The sequence below is a fragment of the Oratosquilla oratoria genome, chromosome 42 (assembly GCF_046742065.1).
Source record: "Oratosquilla oratoria isolate Oo_2021 chromosome 42, ASM4674206v1, whole genome shotgun sequence".
NCBI lineage: Eukaryota > Metazoa > Arthropoda > Malacostraca > Stomatopoda > Squillidae > Oratosquilla > Oratosquilla oratoria.
This window is the reverse complement of record NC_134818.1, coordinates 35,945,108-35,953,082: the sequence shown is the minus strand read 5'-3', so window position 1 is coordinate 35,953,082 and position 7,975 is coordinate 35,945,108. Positions and strand designations below refer to the sequence as shown.

At 36.6% G+C, this 7,975-nt stretch overlaps 1 protein-coding gene across 7 annotated transcripts in view; it reads right to left on the bottom strand.

Annotated features, from left to right (window-relative positions):
• The window catches only part of LOC143021745 (SID1 transmembrane family member 1-like), a 407,746-nt gene that overhangs the window by 147,267 nt on the left and 252,504 nt on the right, over nucleotides 1–7,975 (bottom strand). The gene's annotated exons all lie outside the window — the stretch shown is intronic.

Genomic DNA, 7,975 nt, shown 5'->3' with positions numbered 1-7,975 from the left:
TCTATTTCTGCTTTTTCCAAATCCCATTATGCTACATTTCTTAATGCTTAACTTCATTTCACATCTCCGACTCCATTCCCATATTTTGTCCAGGTCTTCTTGTAGTGATCTGCAATCTTCTGTGCTTACTCTCTTGAGTAATTTGGCATTGTCAGCAAAGAAGTTCATGTAACAATTCACTCCCTAATCCATATCATTTATATATATGGCAAACATAGGAGCCAATACAGAGCCTTGCGGGATGCCACTCTTCACATCTTCCCATTTTGAATTTTGTCTCTAAGTACTACTCTCATTTTTCTCCCACTTAAGGAATCCTTCATCCATTCCAGTAGCTTACCTTGTATTCCTCCTCTCATTTCAATTTTTCTTATCAACTTTTTATGTGGTACTTTGTCAAAAGCCTTCTGCAAGTCCAAGAAGGTGCAATCTGCCCAACCATCTCTTGTATTATCTCAATTAATCTCGAGTAAAAGCATACTAAGTTTGTGGTACACAATCTTCCACTTCTACAGCCAAATTGTTTAGGGTGTAATATTTTATTCTCTTCCAAGTGTTTGATTCATTTATTTCTGATAACTTTTTCGCATCTTTTTGCTACTGTGCTTGTAAGGGATACTGGTCTGAAGTTTGTAGGATCTTCTTTGTTTCCTCCTTTATATATTGGTACTATATTTACATCTTTCCAATCTTGTAGTACCTTTCCTTGAGTGAAAAGTCTATTATCTTGTATAGATTATTCGTCAGTTCGTCTATACACTCGGTATCCAACTTGCAATTCCATCTGGTCCATGCAATTTCCTAACATCTAGGTTTTTTATTTGGTCCCTTATTTCTTTCTGTGTTACCTTTATTTCTTTCATTTTAGGGGGTCTTTCTTGTTGTCCATCTTCCCAAATTTGTGAGCTCTCAATTCTAAAAACAGACCTGAAATGTCTGATCATAACTTCTGCTGTTTCTGTGTTGTCCATATATTCTCTATCTCCTTCATGCAGTTTTACAATTTCGTGTTTATCCTTTAATTTGTCATTTACATATCTGTAAAAGAGTTCAGGTTCATCCTTACATTTGCCTGTAACATCTTTTTTATAATTTCTTATTTCTTTCCTGCGTATATTCACATATTCATTCCTAAGTTATATATAGGTTTGCCAATTGGATGTTTTTTGTCTCTTTTCCATTTTTTCCAGGCTTTATCTCCTCTGTCTTTAGCTTCATTGCACCTTTTGTTATACCAACACTTTATATAAATCTATTTTTGCTTCTTCTTTGGTACATATTTATCAATTCTTTCCTTGTACTTTTTTTTTAATATGTTCCATTTGTCTTCCATCTTTGTTTCCTCTTTGGAGAATTTATCCCAGTTTCTCTTTTTGAAATTTTTTCTTAGTTTCACAAAATACATTTCATTATACATTAATTTTCCTTCTCTTTGTTTATCATTCCTTCTTACTTTTTTTTTTTTTTTTTTAATTCAAACTCTATTAGTATATGGTCACTCCTTACAATTGGTGTTTGTTAAATACTCCATTTTGTTCATGATATCTGGTTCAGAAGTTAATATTAGGTCTAGTTTCGATGGTTCCTCATTGTTTCTGTATCTAGTATTTTCATTAACCCATTGTATTAAGGTGTATACGATGGCCATATCCAGTAGAATGTTGCTCCAAAGTTCTTTTCACACTTTTACTATTTCTTCCCAGATTATATCCTTTGCATTTAAATCACATACATATACCAAAGGCTCTTTGCCCCTTACACGGGGGGTAGCCAAAAAGAAAAAGGCATAGAAATAACTCCCACCCATTTCATTTCCCATATGCTCCACCTCCTGGATGACGGGCCATCCCTGCACCTTGTCCACTGCCCTGGGTCAGAAGCAGTGTCGCAAGACATAGCACATCCACAGCAAGGCCACTTCATAAATTCGGCGACCCCCCCCCCCCTCTCCGTCCCCTCATGCAGAAAAGGAGAAGACAGGGAGAAATCCCTTCGGGCTGTGTCAAATTTTTTTCATACATACTTCCTTACCCCCCATCCCCCACCCACTCCCCCTCATGCATCACAGCCTCATCTATACACATCCCTTCTCCATTCATCCCTATCTTCTGTCCTCTCCCGTCCTTCCTCTACAGACATTCCTCTCTTTTGTAAAGCCCCTTTCACCCCATCCCTCCATCTCATCCTATGATGCCCCCTCATATTCACTCCTTCCACCTCCGCCTTCCACACTTCTTTTACTAATCTTTCTTCACTCACTCTTTCCATGTGTCCAAACCATCCTAATACTCTTTCATCAACCCTATCTCCCAGCTCCCTTTCCACCCCTCTTCTCCTCCTCACCTCCTCATTTCTCACTCTATCTAGCCTAGTAACCCCTATCATACTTCTCAGACATTTCATCTCAAAACACATTCAAACTCCTCTCTTCCTCTCTCATGCTCCATGTTTCTGCCCCGTACATTGCTGTTGACACAATCACTCCTTCATATAACCTCCTCTTAGCATCCATTCCCAGATGTCTATTTCTCATTACACTTTTTAATCCACCAAGGCATTTACTCGCTTCTCTCAATCTACATTCTACCTCCACCCCCACTCCTCCCTTTCCTGCCACATTCGCACCCAAGTATCTAAAACTATCCACTTAAAGTCACCCATAATTACTATGTTATCACCCTCTTTCAGTAACTCTTTTAGCACATTCATTGTATCTTCCAGTAATTTACAATGATCACTATCAGACCAAGCCTGGGTTTTTGGTGGCACATACACTGCTACAAATTTTCTGCTTTTCATATTTTTGTTTACAATTTTAATTATAATTAATTCCACATTATCTTTGCCTTCATTTATCTTTTTCACATTTAAACCCTTTTTGGTCAATATCATGACACCTCGTCCCTGCTTGTCCGTTCTATTTTTTGCCCAGTGGTTGTATAGACCTTGTCCCACTATACTTGTTGATAGAGGTCCTTTCAGTTTAGTCTCCACAATTCCCATAATGTCTGGTTTCTCTATTTCTAGATAGTTGTTTAGTTAATTAATTCCAGAGATCATACCATCGATATTTGTGTATGCCACTTTTAGTTTCGTATTTTCTTCTCTTTTTTTGTTTGAGTTTCCATTTTTCTGATGTACCATTTTTTCAGTCTCAAGTCCAGTACTCTCTCTCTCTCTCTCTCTCTCTCTCTCTCTCTCTCTCTCACAAAAAAAAAAAAAAAAAAAAAAAAAAAAAAAAAAAAAAAAAAAAAAAAAAAAAAAAAAAAAAAAAAAAAAAAATCCATCTGTAATTTTCTCATTTCTATCACTGGCTTCAATTCCGAGAGCTTTGTCTTTCTCTTCTTCCTCATCACTCATTTCCTTTTCTTATCCATATTTTATTTTGTCTGCTAATTTGACTGCTTTCAATAATACCTCCTCAGCTATCATTTGAGTTCTTACTTTTATTTTCAGAGGTCTATGTTGTTTTTATTTTGAATATTTTGCTATTCTGTGAATTTCATAACTTTATCAAAATTTTGCCCTTCGTCTTGTATTTTTTTTTTTTTTTTTTTCAAAATTTCCTTAGCTATTTCCTTTTCTCTCTGGTATTTATACACACACTGTTTTTCTTTAATACCATGGACCACAATGCATTTACCTTTGTCAACTGTATCTCTCACCCAATTTTTCTTTTCTTTACTTACTTTCATAACTGTTTCTTTTGTATTTACCTAGTTGTATTTTGCGGGAAGGGGCGCTATGCTCATGGTGTCCCACCTTTGTATCTCACAGTGTCTAGTTTGCTTTTAAACTCATGAATGGTTTTTGTGTGTACTATTTCATTGTCCAGTTTGTTCCAAATGTCTACCACTCTATGTGGAAAACTGTTTTTCTTCAGTTCTCTTCTATAGCTATGTTTCTTGATTTTCTTTCCATGCCCTCTTGTGCTTCTCTTGTCCCAGTATAGTAAGTCCTCTCTATCAAGTATCTCTGTGCCTTTCATGATTCTGTAGATGGTCAGTAGGTCACATCTCTCTCTTCTTTGCTCCAGCATCGGTAACTCCAGTTTAGCCAATCTCTCTTCATATGATAAGTTTGCAAGTGCAGGTGCCATTTTTGTTGCTGCTCTCTGGATTCTTTCTATTTCCTTTATATTCTTTTTGGTACTGGGTGAACACAATGTCACCGCATATGTCTAGGCCTTATCAATGTAACCAATATTTTTTTTATCATGTACTCGTCCAAGTATGCAAATGCCACTTTTATTGATCTTAGCAAGTTGTAAGACTCCCCGACAATTTTGTTAATCTGTTTGTCATAGGACAAGTCATTTGTGATAATTACACCCAAATCTTTTTTTAATCCTTCCTTCTTTACTTCTTTGGTTCCAATTTTATATTGTCCTGATATTCTGCTTTTGCTTTTTCCAAACTCCATTATTCTACACTTTTTAGTATTAAAGTCCACTTCCCATTTCTGACTCCAGTTCCATACCTTATTTGGGTCTTCCTGCAGTGCTTCACAGTCCTTTTCAGTTTCTACTTTCCTTAACAGTTTGGCTTCGTCTGCAAAGCTCATGTAACATTTCACATCATCATCCATGTCATTCACATAAATAGCAAACATTATTGGTGCCAATACAGATCATTGCGGTACTCCACTGATCACTTCTTTCCAATCTGAATATTTTTCTCTGAGCACTATTCTCATCTTTCTACCAGTCAGGAAGTCCTCCATCCATTTTAGTAGGTTCCCTTTTATTCCTCCTATATGTTCCAGTTTTTTTTATAGTAATTTTCTGTGTTGTACTTTGTCAAAAGCTTTTTGCAAGTCCAGGAAGGCACAATCAGCCCATCCATTCCTTTCTTGCACTATATCTATTAGTCTAGAGTAGAAGCATATTAAGTTTGTGGTGCACGATCTTCCTTGTCTGAACCCAAATTGTCTTGGGTTTATGTTGTTGTCTTCCAGATGTTTTACCCATCTATTCTTGATGATTTTTCCAAGCTCTGTCCCTTCTGTCTTTTGCCTCACTGCATCTTTTGTTGAACCAACATTTAAAGTACACTCTCGCTTCTGTCTTGGTACATGCCTGTTTACCTCTTCATTATAATTTTCCTTCAATATATTCCATTTCTCTTCCACTTTTGTCTCTTCCATGTAGAATTTTTCCCAGTTTGCATTCTGGAAGAAATTCTTTAGTTTTGCAAAGTCCGTTTCGTTGTACATCAATCTTCCTTTCCTATGCTTCTCGTTTCTCTCCATGTCTATTTCTTCCTTTAGTACAGTTTCAATGAGTATATGGTCACTCTTTCCAATTGGTGTCATGTAATGGATTTTATCCACAATTTCAGGTTCTGTTGTAAATACTAAATCTAGTTTCAACGGCTCTTCATTGTTTCTGTATCTGGTGTTTTCACTGACCCATTGGGTCATTGTGTATTTCATGCTCATGTCCAGCAGTACATTACCCCACAAGTCGTCTCCTCCTCGCACTGTCATGTTTTCCCAACAAATTTCTTTGTAATTGAAGTCCCCCATAATTACCAGATTACCCCTGCCCGTTAGTATCTCATTTAATGATTTCCTTGTATCTTCTAGCATTTTTGTATGTTCATTCTCCTTCCAAGTGTTCATTTTGGGGGCACATAGGTCACCACAATCTTTCTATTTTTCATATTCTTGTCTTCAACTTTTATCATGATCAGTTCAACATTACCTTTGCCCTCCGCAAATTTTGTCATGTTCAAGTTTTTCTTGGCCAAGAACATGATTCCTCCTCCCTGTTTCTTGTCCCTGTTTTTTATCCAGTAATTATATACTCCTTGACCAATATTGATGGATGGTATTTCACCTCTTAGTTTAGTCTCTACAATTCCCATTATGTCTGGTTTTTCTTCTAGCAGGTAATCATTGAGTTCGTTCAGTCCTGAAATTAATCTGTCGATGTTAGTATAGGCCACTTTTAATTTTATTCTTTCTCCATTTTTTTTTTTTTCCCCATCTTTGGTTGGTTCGTTCTGATGTACCATTTCCTCAGTCTCATGTCGATAACTCTCCAATGGAATTCCTTGCTTTCTGTCTCCATTCTCTTCGAGTTTCTTCCTTTGCTTCTCTTAGTGACTTTTCTTTTTCTAATTCCTCAGTATTCATTTCTCTTTTTATCCATATCTTATTGCATTTTTCACTCTTTGCCATGTTGCCTACTTTTTCAAATATGTCTTCTACTACCATCTGTGGCCTTCATTTTATCTTTAGAGGTCGATTTCTATCCTTAGAATAGCGACCGAACCTATATGTCTCGTCCAGGTCTTTGACTGGATCTTGGTCTCCCCCCTGAATTTCATTAAGGATTTCTACTGCTGTCTCTTTTTCTTCCTTTTCTCTCATGTACCTCGGCAATCCGTTTTCCTTTTAGTCCATATACCACAATACAATTTTTCCTATCTACTGTATCTCTGACCCAATTAGCTTTTTTATCAATCACTTGGATAATTGTGTCTTTTGCATTATCCTGCACTTGCTGTTGGATTATTTTTTTGAAAGCAATTTCCTCATTTTCAATGTTTTCCTTCCACTTCTTAATTTTTTGGATGCTTTCCTCACCTAAGTTCACTTCAATTTTTTCTGTCATTTCTTGTGTTTTATTGTTCACCTCTTTCAGTTTTCGCTATTGGTATTATCATTAATTCTCTTCTTTTCGTTATCACTCTTCAGCTCATTTATATCCTTTTTCATTTCTTTAATCTCGTTTGTAAGATCCAAGTTGGTTCTTCTTAGGTCAGAAATTTCGTGATTCGCTTGCACTAAGCAGTCCATTAGGCCAATGATATCCTTTCTAAGTCCATGATTTCATTCTCCCACCATATCCTATTTTTGCTCATATCCCTCTATATCTCTATAATCGACTTGAGCTCCTGCTTTCATACTTACTAAATCCTGGAAAATCATCTTTGTTGTCCTCCCGCATGGCTCGCGTGGATCTTGGAGTGGGACAGTGTTTGTTTACATCGTGGTTCGACAAACTGATGCCAGATGGCTCTGGTTCGTGGTTGGTTTTTGAGTCGGATTTTTCGTTGTTATTTTTCATTTTTTTGCTATTTGCGTCTTAATACAATTGACTAGGACTGCAGAGATATCATATCAGACACTCATGATTACTCCCCTCCCCTACAATACAAACCAGGTTTCCTTTTTTGTCATTTATCCTCTTCTTGGCTCCGTGACGGAGGTCTTGACTGCGTGCGTGCATGTGAGTGTGTATTTTCCTCCATCTGCTTTTGTACTATTTCTCTAAAAGATATTTTTTGATTTTCCTGTTCTTGTTTCCATTGATTTTTTATTTCAATGAGGTTTGTTTCTTTACCTGACTCTTACACCTTTCCAGTCACTACATGTAATTGCTCTTTGACCTTTTTCAGTTCTTCATTTTTGTTTTTGTCCTCCTTTTTCATTCTTTTGTTTTCTCTTTTGAGGATATCAATTTTGCTCTTTAGGTCACTTAATTCTCTAATCGTTTGCTCATTACTCTTACGCAAAGTAATCAATTCCCTAAGTATAGCTCGGTAGTCCAATTTTAAATCTGTGATTCCTTCCAATAATTTGTTTACTTCGCGATTTCTTAATGCATTACTGTATCTAACTTCTCTATCTATATCTAAGCTTTTACCTATTTCTTCTGGATTTCTATGAAAACCTGAAAAACTGTAGCTTTCCCACCTTTGGAATGTCAATTAAGCATGGTTTTTGGGGATGACACCTATTGGTGATTCCAGCTTATATCCATGCCTCTCTTCATTGGTTTGTTTAATATTCTTTTGTCTTTTTCTTTCTCCATCCATTGTGCCAACTATACTTATTTCAAGAACTGGATTTTACCTTATCGGTCACACGAGAAACATAGCCTACATATCCCGCACAATAACAACTAGTTTCCTTCGTGTCGGCGACAAAAACACTAGATAGGCACTCAATCACTGCACTTCCTTTC